Source organism: Bufo bufo, chromosome 5 (assembly GCF_905171765.1).
Source record: "Bufo bufo chromosome 5, aBufBuf1.1, whole genome shotgun sequence".
In the NCBI taxonomy this organism is placed as follows: Eukaryota; Metazoa; Chordata; class Amphibia; order Anura; family Bufonidae; genus Bufo; species Bufo bufo.
In genome coordinates this window covers 411,640,626-411,662,334 of record NC_053393.1, presented here as the reverse complement: position 1 = coordinate 411,662,334, position 21,709 = coordinate 411,640,626, and the positions used below count along the sequence as shown (strand labels likewise).

Genomic DNA, 21,709 nt, shown 5'->3' with positions numbered 1-21,709 from the left:
TTCAAATTGATTCTACTTTAACTTAACCATTTCCATTTGTAGACTGTGCTTTGAAATGGTCCATAGAAGAGTGAGCAACAGTCAGTGTGTTATGAAGCAGATGTGGATACGCTGTCCCATCTGAACAGATTTGTCCTGGGGCTACTCCTAAGGGCTTTATCTAAGTGAGCCAGTGGTATTCACTCTTTAATCCCAGGGATATGGACTTTGCAGGCCACTACCTATTGGAGTAGCCTCTGTTCAATTGACTGCTGACCCATTGGGTTCACGAGACAGCGATGCAGAGCAGTGTGGGTTCAGGTAAAACTGTAGTCAGGGACAGGCTGAGATCCGGGCAGGTAGACTACGTGCAATCCACTTAACAGTCCGAGGACAGAGCAAGAAGCTCAGCTTCAGTATGAAGATCAGGCAGAAGTCAGATCACTAAGCAAAGGGTCAGATCCAGAAAACAGGCTGAAGACCGTACACAGATAAACAAATGGAAAACAACACACCTTTGCAAGACACTAGTGGACTAGTACCTATTGCTCAGGCACCTTCCCACAGGGGAAGATGCCTTAAGCACGGGGGGGGCATTTGTGCAGACCCTACAGGCAGGGTGAGAGAGGCCTAGTTGGCATGCAGCAGACTGCAGTGTATGTGGCGGGACACAGCTACTCTAGTGGCTTGCACTGCTGGGAAGCAGGGGAGAGAGAGCAGCCTGGGACGGGAGCTCTGAAGTGGGTGAGCCTAGTAAAGACAACCACGGGCCACCGCTGTAACACAGTGATGTACAAATCTGGCTCCCAATATGGTATTCTTCGTTTCACATAAGTGTACATGTTCAAGTCCAGTTAGCATTCTGTTCCCCCTCCTCTAAATATGTGATTGGCCTGAGAGGCTTCATGAAGATCATATTATTACTCCTCATTTTAAAAAGTTGCTACAAATTTTGCTGCTGGTGTTCTTTAGATATTCCTTAGTTAAATATACAACAGCATGCCCTAAAATCTCAGCGTTTTTTTTCACTATGCGTCGCCGAATAAACATTGATACATAAGTTGAGAAAACACCAAGTCATGTTAGTTTTAGAGACTGGTAGAGGCATTTGGGTTGGTGGATGTAGACAGAACACTGGTTTATACAGTATACATCAATTTTCATTAATACGTATCATGCAGTATTCTGGAAAAATGTGGAGAAGTGGCAGTGCAGTGGCCGGGTTTGGGGTGGCCCCAATGCCACGCTGGGTCCCCCGGACACCGTCAAGGTGTCACCACATGTTGCTGCTCTCTGGAAGGGATGGTAAGGCATGGTGCACCCCAATGGGAAATTAGTCCAGAGATATAGGGTCTGCAGTAAACATTTGTGCTTCTTTACTTGGGGAATTCTGGTGAAGGCTGGCTTCTCCAATCTCCTCCCTGGCAGAAGTTTTGATGCTGAGGAAAGGCCTGAGCTAGCTGTCCCTCTCTCTTCAGAAGGCTGGTACCCTGGCCAAAGGCTGGAGGCCCAGGGTCTTTGGCAGAGTATTTCCGTTGCAACGTCTTCTTCTGGTCACTCAATAGTCTAGCGGAGTCTCCTCTTCTAAGCACTGTTCCCTAAGTGCAGAATACTACAGGCTCTGACTGCTCTCCTTATATACCATTTCTAGATGAACTAGAACCTTCTAATGGGAGTGGTGGAGTGGAGAATCTCAGCACAAACAGATACAAAGTTACCACTCCCATCTCTCATAGACTTACATTACAGCTTCAGTGATACTCCGTGGCAATGACACAGTAGTTTTTTTTCTGACAGGTTTTCAGACATAACAACAGAGCTAAACCAGACATTCAAAAGGTGAGTGTCTGGTTTTGGTGGTAAATAAGTCTGTCTTTTTCCCTCCAAAACATGCTCTTCTTTAAAACCCTATGGCAGCTGTGGAAAATTACCAGCTTCTCATTCAAAGTCCCAAGAGTCTCTCAGTATTCATTAACCCTTTCAACAGAGCCTCACAAATATAGTGCAAATGAACAGGATATATATCACAATATATAAAATGCAATTATACAGCATTAAACAGTGCAAGTTAACCCTTTCAAGTGAAATAAAGTAAGACGTTTATAACTTTGCATAGGGGAAACAGGGGCAAATGTCCAGACTTCACAGTACCCCTGCTCTAACGGGCTCTTGCTTAACCATTTCAGAATTATGAGCAGACTGGCAGCCTGAATCAGGTGTGTATAGTTTGATTGGTTGGGCGCCATGTGGGAGTCAGAAAAGATTTGTCTGAAAGTACAGATTTATAGAAGGAGCGTATATATCTATCTACTTCCAAAAGACAATGTGAAGCATTAACCCTCAGCGCCAGCAGAGGTCAGAGTTCATAAGCCTCATTTCTATGAAAATACTTAAAGGGGTTGTCTCATCATAGACCATGGGGGCATATCACTAGGATATGCTCCCATTGTCTTATCGGTGCAGGTCTCAACACTGGGACCCGCACCTATATCGCGACCGGAGCCCCACAAGGTGGTTACCTGGAGAACTCCGGCTGCGCATGTGCAGTGTGCCCTCCTTCGCTTTTGGGGCTCTGTTCTCGATATAGGTGCGGGTCCCAGCGGTGGGACCCGCACCTATAAGACAATGGGAGCATAATCTAGCGATATGCCCCTATTGTCTGTCATGAGACAACCCCTTTAAATATTACTTTGGCTCGTTTTGTCTTGGGAGCAATCATCGGGAGACATAAAAATGGCAGACGTCTTCAGCTGAATCCCTTAAGGTCTTATGTTTATGAGTTTTTTTGTAGTGTGTACACACCTTGAGATTGAATCTGGGCAATTTTGTGGTCTGCAAAGTTCCTCTCAATTTTCTTCTCTCAGGTCCTAACAAAAGCTGCGACCCCTGTGACACTGCGAGATAAAAGGCAGCCATACAATATAGATACCAACTTTGTTGGCAGATTCTCGTATGAATAATTTTTAAAACCAGTTTTGATTATTAAATGATAGAAACCTAGTTTCAAAAGATTTGGTTTTTGCCATGGGATGCCTAATGGGATGTTGAAATGACATCTCAAAATTAGACATCTGTAAGAATCTGGGAGAAATGTTGTAGTCCTAGAAGCAAGTACAGTACTGGTTTAGATTATTAAATATATGCATTCATGTAGACCTCAGTTGTGCATTTAATTCAGAACCTTCTGAATGGGTTTGTCATCATCTTTGAGTTGCTGTGCTGATAATGTACTATTTATTAGCATTTTAATTAGTTACATTGATGTGGTTTTTCAGCACAAAGCGCTTCTAATTATTCTGAAGGATTTGAATCAGTACATATACTCCTACAGACTTCAGATGATTGTTTGCAAGTATAGAACAACCTATGACATCATTCCAACCTACAGAAGAATCGCCCAAATAAAAAAGGGATTCTGAGCGCTTCGGACTGGACATTATTAAATAAAAACAGGAACAGGATAAAGCATTTTCAAGGGGGTCTCCCTTCTTCCTATATACACAATAAAGAGGACGTAAAATCAATAATGACCTTCACTGTGAAACAGGAAGTGACATAATAGGTCAAATTACTCAGTTACAAAAAAATGTAATGACTTTACACGGGCTGAAAATCCACAAGATAATCGCTAACAAGCATTCTTAGGAACGGCATCTGCTGCTGGCAAACAACGAGCCAGTATGGGGAGAGTAATGGCATTAGCCATCACTCCTCCCCATACTGTGGAGGAGATTGCTGCATGTAAATGCAGCCGTCTCCTACATTGACGAGCAGGCAGAACGCTTCCTTCCAGACATTATGCTGCTGGGTCTTCCCGTGTAAAGGACCTTTAGGCCTCTTTCACACGGGCGTTGCGGATTGGGGCCGGATGCGTTCAGGGAAAATGGTGCGATTTTGACACTAAAACAAGTCAGTTTTCACTGTGATTGCGTTCCATGTTTGCGTTTTTTCCGCACGGGTGCAAAACATTGTAATGCGTTTTGCACGCGCGTGAGAAAAATCGACATGTTTGGTACCCAGACCCGAACCCGGAAGTTTGGGTTTGGGTTAGGTGTTGTGTAGATTTTATTATTTTCCCTTATAACATGGTGATAAGGGAAAATAGTAGCATTCTTAATACAGAATGCTTAGTACAATAGGGCTGGAGGGGTTAAAAAATAAAATAAAAAATTTAACTCACCTTAATCCACTTGATCGCGCAGCCCGGCTTCTCTTCTATCTGCTTCTTTGAGGAATAGGACCTTTGATGACGTCACTGCCCTCATCACAAGGTCCATCACATGATCTTTTACCATGGTGATGGATGATGTGACAGACCATGTGATGAGTGCAGTGACATCATCAAAGGTCCTTTTCCTGTGCACAGCAAAGATGTAGACAGAAGAGAAGCCGGGCTGCGCGATCAAGTGGATTAAGGTGAGTTAAATTTAATTTTTTTTTTTTTTAACCCCTCCAGCCCTATTGTACTATGCATTCTGTATTAAGAATGCTTTTATTTTTCCTTTAAAACCATGTTATAAGGGAAAATAATAATGATCGTGTCCCCATCCTGATCGTCTCCTAGCAACCGTGCGTGAAAATCGCACCGCATCCGCACTTGCTTGCGGATGCTTGCGATTTTCACGCAGCCCCATTCACTTCTATGGGGCCTGCGTTGCGTGAAAAACACTGAATATAGAACATGCTACGATTTTCACGCAACGCACAAGTGATGCGTGAAAATCACCGTTCGTGTGCACAGCCCCATAGAAATGAATGGGTCCGGATTCAGTGCGGGTGCAATGCGTTGCACCCGCGCGGAAAACTCGCTCGTGTGAAAGGAGCCTTAGTCATTTGATCGATTGGATCGTGGTTTATCTGTTTTTGTGACTTTTTTAAAAATAAACTTTACATGAATTTTCTATGCAGTAGATTAGTGAAAAACAGACCACACATGGAAGGCATGCATGTGCAGTCCATGAATTTCATAGACCCATTGAATAGAATGGGCGCATTTTGTCTGCAAAATGGAGTGAAGTAGTATATGCTCATTTATTTTTCCTGTGGACCAATGGTCCTCAGAAAAAAAGGACTTTTGAATACATATATAGTTTTTTATGGATCGGAGTGTCGTCCATGGACAACATAGACAACACACAGATGTGAATAACTATAGTGTGATTATACCCTAAAGCTGTTTCTTATGCTTTTTCATATACTTTATTGTAAATACTGATCACTAATCAGTGGTGGCATGGGGACAGATTGTAGAGCGCTTTACAGTTTACAATTCACTGTCCCTTTACAGAAAAGAACTCACAACTGTACAGTGACATTAAATATAGGACTGCGAGAAATCTGTCATCTACCATACTTCTTAAAATTGTTATAGTGTAATTTGAAATCTAATGGAAATTCTCCCAGGACACATTTAAGCTAATTGCTGATATGATATTTATGAAATGAATGAATGTCTAGACTGTTTTCTGTGTTCTCCATTACATCCTAAGAAAATTACAGGAAATCTCGGCATTATAAAAACTAATGGAAATTAGCAGCATGATGAAAATATTACAGATTAATATATTAAGCAGAGCAGTTTAGACATAGTCCAGATTTGAGGCCTGTGAAACAGGAACAGTGTTCCCATACACCGTTCGGTACAAGGTTTTGGTAATACTGGATTGTTGAGAAAATTGCTCATTCTGTGTACAGTACAGCAATTAATAGTAAATTTATCTAAGCCCAGGAACAGAAGAGTAGGTCGGAACTGTGAGTTATTCATTTTTTATGTCACAGTCCCCTGACACCATATGTAGAGGAAAACTTTTTGCTTGCTTCCACTCTACAGATTATGACATATCCAGTCTGTAAAAAACAAACAAACATAGATTAACAATAATAATGGCATGTGAGATCCAAAAGACATACACTACTCACAAAAAGTTAGGAATATTTAGCTTTCGGGTGAAATTTATGGAAAACATAAAATGCTAATACTACAGTGATATTATATCATTAAAGTAGGGCATTTAAGTAGAAGCATGCAATGGTGAATTCCTCATCTCAAACAATTTATTGAAACAAAAGCCAACACCAGTGGTGTGTATACCCCCACAAAAATGTCACTGTCTCAAAAACTTGTCATGTGGCCTTGAGCATCAGTTACAGCTTGATAATGACATCTCATGCTGTTCACAAGTCACTTATTGTGTGATGAGGCATGGCATCCCACTCTTCTTGAAGGGCGGCCCTCAGGTCATTTAGGCTCTGGGGTACAGAGTTACAAGCCTCTACACGTCAACTCAGCTGATCCCATAGGTTTTTAATGGGATTCAGGTCTGGAGAATTTGCAGGCCACTCCATTTGAGGTACCCCAGTCTCCAGCAGCCATTCCCTAATGATGGGACCTCGATGAGCTGGCGCATTGTCGTCCATGAAGCTGAAACTAGGTCTGTGTTGTTCATGCTGAGGCACAATGACTAGATTAATGATGTTATTCAAGTTGTATGGGCTTGTCACTGTACTATTCACAAAGTGTAGGGCAGTTCTGTATTGACTAGACACACCTGCCTACACTGTAATACCACCACCACCAAAGTGTAGGGCAGTTCTGTATTTACACACCTGCCCAACACTGTAACACCTCTACCAAAGGCTTGTCCCATTACAACAGTGGCTGATTCATAGCGCTCTCCTTGACGTCTCCAACATCGTTGACAGGCATCAGAGTAAGGCCGAATGCACGCGGCCGAGAGCAGTCCGTGGTATGCCGGGCTGGATTCCTGTTCAAAGCAGGAGCGCACGGCGTCATTGGTTGCTATGACGCCGTGCGCTTCATGTCGCCGCTGCACTACAGTAATACACTATACGAGTGTATTACTGTAGTGCAGCGGCGGCATGAAGCGCACCACGTCATAGCAACCAATGACGCCGTGCGCTCCTGCTCTGAACAGGATCCAGCCCGGCATACCACGGACCGCTCTCATCTGCGGAACACGGCCGTGGGCATTAGGCCTAAATCGACTTTCATCAGTGAACAACACTGAGGCCCACTGGTCCCTCGTCCAGTGTAGATATTCCCTGGTCCAGGCAAGACGATGATGCCTGTGGTTAGTTACCCTTGCAGGTCGTCTAACGCTGATGTAAGTGGTTTAGAATGGTCTGAAGTGACACTTGGGTGTCTCTCACCTCACTTTTCAATGTGGCTGGAATTGTGTGTTATTCATCTTGCAGTTCCACAGGGCATTATTCAGAATGAAGCAGTCATCTGTGTTTGATGTGGCCAAAGGACATCCACTTCTATGCCTTTGTGTGAATCTTCCAGTCTCTTTGTATCTCTGTTACAACCTGCTGATGACACTCCATGACACTCTAAGCTCAGTGGCCATTTCTGTCTGAGAACATATTGCTTGAAGCCTCGCAATGGCGAGGTACTGTTTATCAATTGTTAGGTGTCTTGGTCTCATGATGTCAAAATGCAAACAACATGATGAGGAGGACTGTTTAAATACCAATTCTCATTGAACCAGGAGATTTATTGGGCGATCCATGGATTAAACAGCTATTGTGAATTTTGCTGTTAAGCTCCTTGTTAGAAAACAGCAAGTTGTGCAAAAAGTATTTGAACAGTTGGACATGTGCATTCAAAAGTTTAGAGAAGGTCACATTAAGTTCACATGTAAAGTTTAGAGTGCATTTTAAGTTCATCATGAAATTTCACCCACAAGCCAAATATCTTTAACTTTTTGTGAGTAGTGTATGTACCCCAAAATAGTACAGCTTTGTTGATGGAAAAATAAAGTTAAGACTTTCAGAATAAGGGAGTGTTTTCACCTTCTGAAGGTACGATAAAGTGTACTGCTGGAATGAACTCTGGGTTGCTAATTAATTATTGATAGTCACCTACTGCGCCACTGGAATACATTGACAGGGCTTTTGAGCCAGACTCATAATGGAGAGGATCTTCTCAGCGCACAGCAGCACAGAGGTGGAAAGAGGTAAACTATCAACACACTAGTTATCGATCCGGAGTCCATTCCAGCAGTACTGTTCAAGTAGTACTGGACTTAATAGTGCTTGAAGGGGGTGGCAGACTGCCTTTAAAGTGTTTATTATGCAAAAGTTGTAAAACATAAACTATATAAATTTTGTATTGCCAACTGTAATTGTACAGGCTTTGGAATGTGACAAAACTAAAAAATATTGCCGTGTCCTAAAGGACAAAATAACCGATGTCGTTAAGCAGGTTAAGGTACTTTCACACTAGCGTTAAAGTTTTCCAGTATTGAGTTCAGTTTTATACTAATGCATTCTGAATGGAAAGCATTCAGTTCAGGATGTCTTCAGTTCAGTCCCACATAATGTATCTGGCATGCTGCGGTATTTTCTCTGGCTAAAATTACGGAACACTTGCCGGAATGCCGGATCCGGCATTATTTTCCATTGAAATGTATTAATGCCGGATCTGGTACCAAGTGTTCTGGAAAACCGGATCCGGTTTCCCGGTCTGCGCATGCGCAGACCTTTGAATCCATGAGAAAAATAAATACCGGATCCGTTTTTACGGATGACACCAGAGAGACGGATCGGATATTTCAATGCATTTGTCAGACGGATCCGCATCCGGATCCGGAAACAAATGCAATCCGTTTGCATACAGATTTCCGGATCAGGCAGGCAGTTTCGGCGACGGAACTGCCTTCCGGAATCCTCTAACGCAAGTGTGAAAGTAACCTAATAAGTTTGGCTCAAATAACTCCAACTCTCTGCTCTGCTCTGACTGGCACAAATTACAACAGTCTTAATAAGTGTAGGCCACAGCGTAGGATGATAAAATTCTGGCTGCCTATAGCCAACACTAGTAGAAGCTTTGGAGCTTACATCATACTGCTTTATTACTGGATTGAATGTACAAACAGTGAGGGCTAAGCTTCATGTCTCCCCCTAGTGGTGTCAGAGGGCAGTCAGAATTTTATCAATTATTGATCTGTGTGTGCAGAAGGAGAGCTCTGTATAAAAAAGGACTTCTATGTGTATAAAAGTTATTAAGAAATGAAACATAGAACCTTGGACCTAAAGGCAACATAGTGTTAAAAGGAACACTTTAGTAACATTCACTTTAGGAACAAAACTACCTTTGTGCAGCATATAGCAGTATACATTCTTTGTGCATTATTTCATAGACTGTGCCACTCCTAGCTTTACAGTCAAAGTATCAGTGACGGGGAAAGGTGATAGTCAATCTTTCCTGCGTATTTCAGCAGACACATACCAGATATATTGCCACATATCTTAACTTGAACTTTTTCTTAGGACACATTTGGTCGACTTTTTTACAGTATCTACAGGTTTACTAGCATTCCTTATCATAAGCTATTTAAATCCATCTGTTTTTCACATATGCTGTGTAGATTAAACTGTCAGGTCACAACTTGCACAATCCTCAACCACCACAAACAGTGATAGAAAACCTACAGAGTAAACATGTTACCTTCCTAATCAAATGTACACTGTTAATATTGCATAGGTAACACACAGAAGTCATTTGTAAAACCTGTGTCTTTTATTAAGACTTTAGGTTTCTTGTTAAAACACCTCCAATTCCCTCCAGTTTCAGCTTTGCTATTCATGGAAAATTCAGCATGCTACGATTCAATAGAATATTCTCTGTGGCCTCATTTGATATGTCCCCATACTTAAAATAGGAAGCGTGCCAGGTTTGGAATATAATTTGCTTTTTCTTTATTACTCACTTTAGAAATGGAATGGGCATAGGTAAATGAATGCCGGACCGCATTGTCGTTAAACATATTCAGGCAGTGTCACAATCCTACATCTATAAATGATGTGTTAGGTCAGATACATTTATATCAATTAATTCTTTAAAGTTGTTGCCCTAGTTATAGCAAATACAGTTCAATAGACAGCAACCATCAAGAAATCGGTCTCTCCACCCTGGTCACAACAGTACATCCCATCTCCAACCAAAAGTTACTGCATAAGGGTACTTTCACACTTGCGTTTTTCTTTTCCGGCATTGAGTTCCGTCCTAGGTGCTCTATATCGGAAAAGAACTAATCAGTTTTATCCCCATGCATTCTGAATGGAGAGCAATCTGTTCAGGATGCATCAGGATGTCTTCAGTTCAGTCTTTTTGACTGATCAGGAAGGAGATAATACCGAAGCATGCTACGGTTTTATCTCCGGCCAAAAAAACTGAACACTTGCCTGAATTCCGTCATTTTCTTTCCATAGGAATGTATTAGTGCCGAATCTGGCATTCAAAATACCGGAATGCCGGATCCGTCCTTCCTGTGCAGACCGAAAAAAAATTGAAAAAAATAAATGCGGATCTGTTTTCCGGATGACACCGGAAAGACGGATCCGGCATTTCAATGCATTTGTAAGACTGATCAGGATCCTGATTAGTCTTACAAATGCCATCAGTTGGCATATGTTTTGACAGATCCTACATTTCCTCAAATTGCTAAAACAACACTTCTTGTAATAGTCATATCAGACTCCACAAGCTTTGCATATGCAGAATGTCTTGTGTATAGTGCATTTATGGGCTAATGACTGAGTTTAGGGGAGAACATGCCAAGCAGACTGTCATTGGTTTTGGCCTTGGATGAAATTTCATCAAAGATCCATGACCTGATCAACTATGTGAGGTGCTGTGGATATAGTAACCATATTATACAAATTTAAGTGGAGCATTTACCGAAGATACAGTTAGATCCATTCAAATTTGATCCATTTTCTCTTAAAACTTGCTTAGAATCGATCATAGGCCTTAGGCCTCATGCACACGACCGTTTTTTTTCGCGGACCCATTGACTTTCAATAGGTCCGTGGAAAAATCTGAAAATGCACAGTTTGGCTTCCGTGTCCGTGATCCGTTTTTCCAGTCCGTGAAAAAAATATGACCTGTCCTATTTTTTTCACGGACAACGGTTCACGGACCCATTCAAGTCAATGGGTCCGTGAAAAATCACGGATGCACACAAGATAGTCATCCGCGTCCGTGATCCGTGTCCGTGATCCGTGTCCGTTTTTCCTATCATTTTCAATGCATACTTGACTTAGTTTTTTTTTTCACTTTTCATGTCCGTGGATCCTCCATAAATCAAGGAAGACCCACGGAAGAAAAAACGGTCACAGATCACGGAAAAAAAAAAAACGGTCGTGTGCATGAGGCCTTATCAAGATATCGGATAGCATTACTTCATTTATTTTATATATTTTGAATACCTTTTCTAGAGTTAATGCCTCATACAGAGGGACCAATGAAGACACTGATCATCAGCTATTTTAGGTACCTTGGATGTGATGCTAGATGCTTGGGTGGTTTGACAAGCACTTTTCCTAGTTCTAATTGGTGGAATGTCTTCATTCAGGGTAGACAAGATTTACTTAGAAACTCAGACTCAACTGAGAAATTTAAGAAATTTAAGAAAATGTGTGTTAGAAATGTACAGGGGAGAGCTGTAGTTAGATTTTTGCTTTAGGGCTAAGGTCAATTCACCTGTGCACCTTATCTACAGTTGCTGCGCAGATGCCTACAATTAATTGTTCTCTAGAAGCAGCCATTTCATCCCCCATGATCACTATAATATCTCACATAGTACTTTAGAAGCATTCTTGTGATGAGATTAGCAGTATTGTTCATACTCTGCACTTTTATAGTCTGAATGATTTAGGTTTGTTGACCATTTAAAAAGAATGATCCTTGTGGACCAGTTACCCATTTGTGATCACCTACATGTCTTTTTAAAGTGGTCACTAAGGGTCCGTAGGCTAGGTTGCTGCCTTTCTACTGTGGCCTAGTCTAACTGTTGCATGGGTGCCCCATGCCAACTGGACTGTATTTTTTGACAGTGTGGATCCTGCTCTAACCTTCAGGAACAGAGGAACCTCGAGCCCGGCATTTAATCCCTTAGATGCCACGATCAACAGTCAACATGGCATCTAAGTGTTCTCAAAGAGAGTGGGATCCCTCTCACACCCCCATCTCCTTCAATGCGATCACGGGGTACTGATGGTTGCTATGCCAGCCAGATACCTAACAGTAGCCTCCCAGGTCTGTCATCTACAGAAGTCTATGAGGCCATGGCCCAGGCAGGGTCTAATAGGCAGATTGTCCATGTAAAATGACAGGTATAATACACAATACTACATAGGTAGTAAAGTGTGTTATTTTAGTGATAAAACAATCAAAGGAACAAGTCCCTTTGTGGGACTAAAAATGTTGTTAAAAATCAATAAAGGGTTATGAAAAACAGATAAAATTTTAAAAACAAGCTAGCCATATTAGGTATCACTGCATCCATACTATCTTGAATTATACAATAATCATTGATGCTGAATGGTGAACGGAGTAAAAGACAAGTAAAAATAGCTTTTTTTTTCGTTCATCCACCTTGCAAAAAATATAATATAAAATGATCAAAAAGTCTCATGCACCCAAGAATTATACCAATGAGGACTACAAATAAGCCCTCATATTGCTCTGTTGACAGAAAAATAAAAAAAGTAATGGCTCTTGGAATGTGATGATGAAAATCTAAAAATGTGGTCATTAGAGGCCAGAATAGGCCTGAAGGCTGTTTCAGGTTATGGGCCTTTTACACGGGGTGATGACTGGTCAACTGATTGTTCATACGAATGTTTGTTCACACAGTTATTGCCCAGTGTAAAGGTGTCCATCGATCAAATGACAAACAATAAAATGCTTGTTTTTCATCCTTTACATTTTATGCAGACACCGTTATAGTCGGGAACTATCAGGCACCAATGGTATCTGGCATCTGCTGGCATTTCAGTGCAGATGTGCACCTAGCCTAAGGGCTCATGCACATGAATATATTTTTTTAGTGTCTGTTCAATTTTTTTGCAGTTTGTATGCGGAACAATTCAATTTAGTGGGGCCACAAAAAAACGGAAATGACTGTGTGCATTCCGTTTCCATATGTCCAATCCACAAATCAATAAAGCATGTCCTATTATTGTCTGCATTACAGACAAGCATAGGACTGTTCTATTAGGGGTCAGCTGTTCCGTTCCGCAAAATACGGTATGTGCATAACCGGTATTCGTGTTTTGCGAAAACGTAATTTAGGTGTGCATGAGACCTAATGGATGAGTTTGTAACTGATTTGTGGGAGAAGTGGAAGTAGTTGTGGAAGTAGTTGGGCACAATAATGTTACTATAGTCCATGAATTCATTCCATGAAGTCATGAATTGAACTATTACATATAAATTGCAACAGTGCAGACTACGGATTAGTGCTATAAACATAGAAAAACATAAAGTGAAATGTTTCTTGCTATATACAGTATATTAGCCCCAATACTACACATGCTATATATATACTGAATTTGGTGGAAACGCAAGAAAAATAGCCCACCGAATCACAAAAATGTATCTTGCATACCTGTATTTCTGTTTGTAACTAGTATCTAACTTTCTATATCTTGTTCTTCTATTTTAGCATCCAAGACGCATTTTGCCGTTTCTACAGCAAGGCAAGGCTGAAGGCTATTTTCATGGTCACATGTAGAAGTTTTTCTTGGTGATGAATGCCTAGTAAGTATTCATTTTATAAATTTGCATGGAAAAAACTGTAAAGTGCTTGCTAAATAAATGTGAGTGGTAAGTTAGCACTTTAGATTGTAAACACGGATTTAGTAAAATATTCTTTGTCCATGGAAATTGTGTGTTTTCTCTGTATTCCTTTTGGGTTCTTCCACCGCTTTGGCCATACTGCCAGGTTAGTTGTGGTATAGTATAATGGTATAAGGTTTGTATGTGTGATTAATATACGTGATAATTGGTATGCTGGGTCAAACAAAATATTTATTTATTTATTAGTGAAGTGGTGTTTGCTGGTAGAATTTGCTTTCAAATTTTGCCTACTCATTTATACTGCATTTAGAATGCACATTTTACCATGCATGGTGAGGTGTTAGAAACATGCAGTCTTTTAGCAAGTGGCTTTTTATTCTTACACATGTGGAAAATTGTTGGTACCCTTCCGTTAAAGAAAGAAAAAAAACAAAATTTTCACTTAAAAATAACTCGAAAATGACAAGAGTAATAATAAATAAAAATGTACTGAACATCAACGAAAGAAAATCAGACATTGCTTTTGAATTGTGGATGAACAGAATAATTAATAAAACAACCTAATGAAACTGGCGTGGATATAAATGATGGTACCCTTAACTTAATGTTTTGTGATTTCTGTACGTCTCAATGAGACTTTAGCACCTGTCCACAGGTATTTTGGCCCACAAGCCGTGAGCAAACTGCTCAAGCTGTCTCGGGTTTGACGAGGGCCTTCTCCAGACTACGTGTTTCAGCTCCTTCCACAGATGTTCAATAGGATTTAAATTGGGGCTCTTAGAAGGCCACTTCAGAATAGTCCAATCCTTTGCTGCCGTTCTTGGATGTTTTTAGCTGTGTGTTTTGGGTCATTATCCTGTTGGAGGACCCATGACCTATGACTGAGACCAAGCTTTCTGACACATTTAATTCCAGAATGCCTTAATAGTCTTGAGATTTCATTATACCCTGCACAGATTCAACACACCCTGTGTCAGATGCAGCAAAGCAGCCCCAGAGCATGAGTGAGCCTCCTCCATGTTTCACAGTAGGTACAATGTTATTTTCTTAGTTTGCTTCATTTTTGCATCTGTGGACATAGAGCTGATGTCACTTGCCTAAAAGCTCCAGTTTTGTCTTATTTGTCAAAAGGACATTTGCTTTCAACAGTGGTTTCCTCCTTGGTCGTCTTCTATTAAGTTCACTTTGACTAAGAGAGTGATGGATGGTGCGATCTGACCCTGATGTACCTTGACCTTCACCTCTAATCTCTTTGTTGTTCTGGACTCTTCAGTTACCATTTGTATTATCCATCTCTTCGTTTTTTCAACAATTTTCCTGCGGCCACATCCAGGCAGATTGGCTATAGTCCTGTAGACCCTAAACTTCTGAGTAATATGGGCAGCTGTAGTAACAGGAACACTAAGCTGTTTGTAGATGGTTTTATAGCCTTTACCTTTTAACATATTTGTCTATAATTTTCTTTCTATTCTCCTCAGACAACTCTCCTTAGCTTTCTTTGGTCCATGTTCAGTGTGGTACACACCATGATACCAAACAGCCCAGTGACTACTTTTCACCCTGTAAATAGGCAGACTGACTGATTACAAGTTTGAAGACACTGATTACAGGACACACTATAGTTTAACATTTCCTTATGGTAAAATTATTTTCAGTCTTTTCTACGGGCACCATCATTTTTGTTCGGGCCAGTTTCATTAGTTTGTTTTATAGATTATTCTGTTGAACCACAATTCAAAAGCAATGCCTGATTTTCATTAGCGGATTTACATAATTTTTAAAATGTTTTATTACTTTTGTCAGTTTCAAGTTATTTCACTGACCACTGTGGGTTTTTCTTTCTTTAACGGAAGAGTACCAACCATTGCCCACGTGTGTATGTTCTAAACCAGATGGACATAGTGGGCCACTCCTGTACACAATGTGGAATCCTGGATTTTATAGCTTTTCTTTGCAGATGGATCAGCATTCCTGCCTTTATCTTTGAGATATTGATCATGTTACTATCAAGTATTGTAGTTGTAACCATTTTCAGCAGAATAGAAAGTGGGTAGATTTGTCGAAGAAATAAACCTTTTTGATGTCCGGAGACATAGCTTAAAGCTGCTGGGTCCCAATGTATACTCTATTAAAGGCCATGTCGTTCATGTGCCATTTAAAATATTGTTGTTTTCTTATGTCGCGCACCCCCTATGCTCAGGACCTGGTTGCAACAGCTACTTGTTCACTAACATTGAGCCATGCCCCTGATGGCACTTTCCAAGTGCAGTGATGTAGGTTCATAACATGAAATTCGCTCATCTTTAGTCCCAAACATGAATAACCTTTTTCGGCTTACTTACTATTAGATTACTGTCTTCAAATGTACAACTACATGCATGCCCATCCCCCCCAGTCTATAGGCTTTCTTCCTCTTCCTGGTCAAATTCTGCTCGCCCTCAACTGCTAATTGTGGGGACTGTATTGTTTATTGTAAAGATTGTTAAAATACAGGCTCCAGTAGATTTATAGATAACATGTTATTGGGGCAGATTTACTAATCCTATGGATGGCGTAAACTGACAGACTGTCCAGACTTGGACTAGATTTCTCCCAGGGGTTCAGGCTGGAGGACAAATGTGGTGCAGGGAGAGACAGTCGCGTCGAAGATATTTGTGCGACAAATGTGATGCAAAATTGTGCATCTTAGGACGTACCCCTTCCTCTCTAAGCCACACTCTCTGGCCCCTTATTGTGCAAGACGTAAACTAGATGCACCAGAAGGCGCCAATGTGTGACAAATTTTGCCACAATTTGCTTCATTCTAGGTGCAATCACATTAGAATATTGTAGGTCGTTGTGTATAACTTGTAAAGGGCCACAAAACATAAATGTATGACATTTGGTCTTGGGCTTTAAACTTGCATGATAGAAAATGTACATCCTGCAGGATGATGTCTGGTGCCCAGCGGTCTTAGCCAAGGAGAAGACAGAATCGGTTTATATCTGTTTCTGTCTCCTATGTTGTAGATGTTTCTTGTGATTCTGGGTTTCCAGTCGCAGCAACTTGCAAGTTGCGTTGCAGCCCCATTCAGTTCAGTGGCTGCACATCAGTCTAGGGTCATGCAACGGGTGTCGTGGCCAAAATCACTGGATGTCCCAGCTTTGCTATGAGTGATGTGTAGCCCCAGCCAGAACTTACCTCTGTTTATTATGTAAAAATTTGGGTTTTGAACGATCAACAACAAATGAGTTTGGAAAATCCTCCCAAAATAAATTTGAGTGGATATGTATTTACAGATCGCACATTTTAAATAGTGGTAGTTGTTTATACAGTTCACATAAAGGAACACTTAACGTGTGTCATTTTAATGACCTATGATTTATCCCTCTAATTAGCTGAAAGTTAGTATATAACTGACTGTATTGAAGCATCAGCACAGACAGCCTTAGGCTTTGTTCACATCTCTGTTTTGTACATCAGGTACTCTGTTCTGGACGAGGAACAAACTACTGGAGTTACTGTATCCAGCATAGTCGATCTCCATTCACTATAATAGGTTCCGGGGGGTTTCGGCATAAATGCTATCTTTCTGTCAGAGGAATATCTCTACATCCGGCAATTCTTGACAGTGCTCGGCTGTGGCAGATACAATAATTCCCGTAGTCTGTTAATCTGCCGGAATAGACTACTGAATTTACAAAATAGAGATGTGAACCTAGCCTTGGACGGTAATGTAAAATGAAAGGTTTGTTATAAGCATGCACTTTTAATCTATTTGCACAATACTTTGCTTCTGTAGTCCTTTTTGAATCATAATTTCAATACAATCATTATACTATTTTAGTGAATAGGGCTGACTTCAATAGTAAAAATCCCTGTTGAACAGCTTATGCCATACATTTGTGAAAAAACACTAGATTGAACATTGAGTTCTTTTTTGACATTTGTGTGATCTTCAGTGAGCATGTTCCAAAAATATTTCCCGTCTGGCAGATTTTGCACCGTTGTCATGAAAATAACCAATTGGCACAAAGGCATTTTTTGTACAGGTCTTCATTGCTCTCAGTTGGGGCATAAATAAAACTGTCGCAACCAAAATGTACGATTTCAGGAATGAATGTTTCATTTTTCAGACGGACAGCATTCCAATCAATTCCATTCATTTAAATATTAACAATTTATAACTGAATTAAAGAGGACCCGTCACCTCTCCTGACATCTGTTTTAGTAAATAGTTCTTCCTATGAAAGAAACATTTCGGAACATCTTTTCTTAGAACGCTACATTGTACAGTTCCTCTTTTATCCCTGCTAGAAGTTTATAAATAATCAACTGGGTGTTACCATTGCCCTCTTCAAATGGTGTGTCCCTACCCAGTTTGCCAGTGACTGGAAAATACTCCGAACTGGCAACACCCAGTTGTCACTTTATTCAAAAATTTCTACAAGGGATAACAGAACAATGGCACAATGCATTGCTCTAAGAATAGATTCTGCAGAATTGTTATTTCACATGAAATATAATAATTTCTTAAAATACACAACGTCATTAGAGGTGACTGGTGTACCCTTTAGGAAATAACAAATTTGTAATGTACCATATACTTTCAGCGGAAGACTTTAAAGTGTCTCTATAGGTCCATAGGTTACCACTGCACAAACACATTTACGGTGAGGTATGTTTTCTTACTCTATACCAGGGGTGCCCAACCTGCAGCCCTCCAGGTGTTGCAGAACTACAACTCCCAGCATGCCTGGACTGGCTACAGCTATCAGGGCATTTTGGGAGTTGTAGTTTTGAAACAGCTGAAGGTCCGCAGGTTGGGTATCCCTGCTCTATACTGTTGTATGGGATAGTGAAGTATGCTACGTCACACCTTACTTTTTTTTATTCATATTCTGACAAGTATCAACTCATGAACACTCTTGGCCGTTATCATATGAATGGAACCCTATGGTTATGGGGCTCCATTCACTCTTTTGGCCTCTGTCAGGTAAATGGAGCCTTAAGGATACAAATAACATACATGTATGCTGGGGGCCAGGCATACACAATAAGCCCACTGTACATTACTAACATGATGTGTACTTAAAGGAGTAGTCCAGTTTTTACATATATATTTTTTTTAAATGTCAGTAGGGGCCTGTTGTATCTGGTGAACAAATCATACTAACCTGCTCCCTGGTGCTATGTTTCAGCTCAATAGGTCTCTGGTTTCCTTTTTCTATCTTCCTGTCCCCATCCTGTATACTTCTGGACAGATGGGGTCACATGGCTGTGTCCATTATGCGGACCGCAGATCAACAAAACACCGTCACCAGCCGTGTGTAGCCTGTATTACGGTGCAGACCTATTGACTTCAATGGCTCCACAATCTCCATGTTACAGCCAAAGATAGGACATGTCCTGTATTTGGCGGCATGGCCACGCGTACCCGGAAGAACATGGAAGCCCACATAATGAATCTCGTGCTATGACTCTCCTGTTATCATATGGCCAAATCATTGATGTTGTATCTATACAGTGTACAGAGGAGTAACAGTAGCATTACAGCTATAGCGGGAAACCTGAGCATGATCAGTAGGTGCATATATTATACAGTTTGTTATGTTTCCATTTTTAGCATACATTGATAGATTTTTAAATCACAGAAAATCCCTTTATGTTTGGAAGAGAATTATTATTATTTATGATAGAGGCACATATTCTTTTTTTATGAAGGGTCCTCCTTATGTCCTTCAAGCGAGCTCTGTGCTGTTAAATAAAGCAACATATTTTATTTGGTCATTTTTTGCTTCTGTCACACCTCCAAAAATGTAAGTGCTTTCAGTGCTGGCCCAAAAATCTATGATTACGCCTCCCTAATCTCTTAATAAAACTTAATGTTCAGAAGCTGTAAGAATTTGAATTTATTTAGTTTATTTAGAACGTTAAGAAATACAGATGAAATTATACAAGGTGGGAATCAAAATCAACGAGCAAAACCAAGTTATTTTGCTACTTAATATAAGTGCATGTAAAAATTCTCAAATTACACAGCCCAGAGTATGTGAATGCCCATTTTAATCAGTACAGTCGTGGCCAAAAGTTTTGAGAATGACACAAATATTAGTTTTCACAAAGTTTGCTGCTAAACTGCTTTTAGATCTTTGTTTCAGTTGTTTCTGTGATGTAGTGAAATATAATTACACGCACTTCATATGTTTCAAAGGCTTTTATCGACAATTACATACATTTATGCAAAGAGTCAGTATTTGCAGTGTTGGCCCTTCTTTTTCAGGACCTCTGCAATTCGACTGGGCATGCTCTCAATCAACTTCTGCGCCAATTCCTGACTGATGCAACCCATTCTTTCATAATCACTTCTTGGAGTTTGTCAGAATTAGTGGGTTTTTGTTTGTCCACCCGCCTCTTGAGGATTGACCACAAGTTCTCAATGGGATTAAGATCTGGGGAGTTTCCAGGCCATGGACCCAAAATGTCAACGTTTTGGTCCCCGAGCCACTTAGTTATCACTTTTGCCTTCTGGCACGGTGCTCCATCGTGCTGGAAAATGCATTGTTCTTCACCAAACTGTTGTTGGATTGTTGGAAGAAGTTGCTGTTGGAGGGTGTTTTGGTACCATTCTTTATTCATGGCTGTGTTTTTGGGCAAAATTGTGATTGAGCCCACTCCCTTGGATGAGAAGCAACCCCACACATGAATGGTCCCAGGATGCTTTACTGTTGGCATGACACATGACTGATGGTAGCGCTCACCTTTTCTTCTCCGGACAAGCCTTTTTCCAGATGCCCCAAACAATCGGAAAGAGGCTTCATCGGAGAATATGACTTTGCCCCAGTCCTCAGCAGTCCATTCACCATACTTTCTGCAGAAGATTAATCTGTCCCTGATGTTTTTTTTGGAGAGAAGTGGCTTCTTTGCTGCCCTTCTTGACACCAGGCCATCTTCCAAAAGTCTTCGTCCTCACTGTGCGTGCAGATGCGCTCACACCTGCCTGCTGCCATTCCTGAGCAAGCTCTGCACTGGTGGCACTCCGATCCCGCAGCTGAATCCTCTTTAGGAGACGATCCTGGCGCTTGCTGGACTTTCTTGGACGCCCTGAAGCCTTCTTAACAAGAATTTAACCTCTTTCCTTGAAGTTCTTGATGATCCTATAAATTGTGGATTAATGTGCAATCTTAGTAGCCACTATATCCTTGCCTGTGAAGCCATTTTTATGCAACGCAATGATGGCTGCACACGTTTCTTTGCAGGTCACCATGGTTAACAATGGAAGAACAATGATTTCAAGCATCACCCTCCTTTTAACATGTCAAGTCTGCCATTTTAACCCAATCAGCCTGACATAATGATCTCCAGCCTTGTGCTCGTCAAAATTCTCACCTGAGTTAAAACAAGACGATTACTGAAATGATCTCAGCAGGTTCTTTAATGACAGCAATGAAATGCAGTGGAAAGGTTTTTGGGGATTAAGTTAATTTTCATGGCAAAGAAGAACTATGCAATTCATCTGATCACTCTTCATAACATTCTGGAGTATATGCAAATTGCTATTATAAAAACTTAAGCAGCAACTTTTCCAATTTCCAATATTTATGTAATTCTCAAAACTTTTGCCCACGACTGTAGATTTGGCCATTTCAGTCACTACAAAGTGCTGCAGTCAAACATATATGCAAACGCTCTAGATAACATTGGCAGCAGAATGGATTACACGGAAGGGCCCAAGGACCCCCATATGAGGCCACCTTGCCACAAGCTAGATTGAGAAATGTTTTGCATGGGAAAGTTGTCCCATCCAAGTGTTGGTGCTGCTATGATACAAAAGAATATGAATTAGTCCTGAAGCATGCAGAGAATAACAATCAGCTGCTTTCTACTAGGTTTCAAACCTGTTGGGAATGTCATAACTTGGATTCCTGTGACCAAACACACTCACACTCTGAGATCACCACATGCAATGGAGTTTTATAAAACATCACCATTGTATTCTGCCCAACAAACAAGCATCCTGCTCGGCACTGATGAGGGAAAAAAAACCCTGAAACAGATGTCTGCAGATAGGTGTCTTCCTCTAATGCAGGCATGCTCAACCTGCGGCCCTCCAGCTGTTGCAAAACTACAACTCCCAGCAT

General features: G+C 40.9%; 1 protein-coding gene across 3 annotated transcripts in view; it reads left to right on the top strand.

Annotated features, from left to right (window-relative positions):
• The window catches only part of THRB (thyroid hormone receptor beta), a 347,062-nt gene that overhangs the window by 61,806 nt on the left and 263,547 nt on the right, over nucleotides 1-21,709 (top strand). For all 3 annotated transcript variants that reach the window (XM_040433128.1, XM_040433127.1, XM_040433126.1), the window contains exon 2: nucleotides 13,455-13,549. The gene's annotated coding sequence lies outside the window, so the exon portion shown is untranslated. The remainder of the gene's footprint in view (nucleotides 1-13,454; nucleotides 13,550-21,709) is intronic.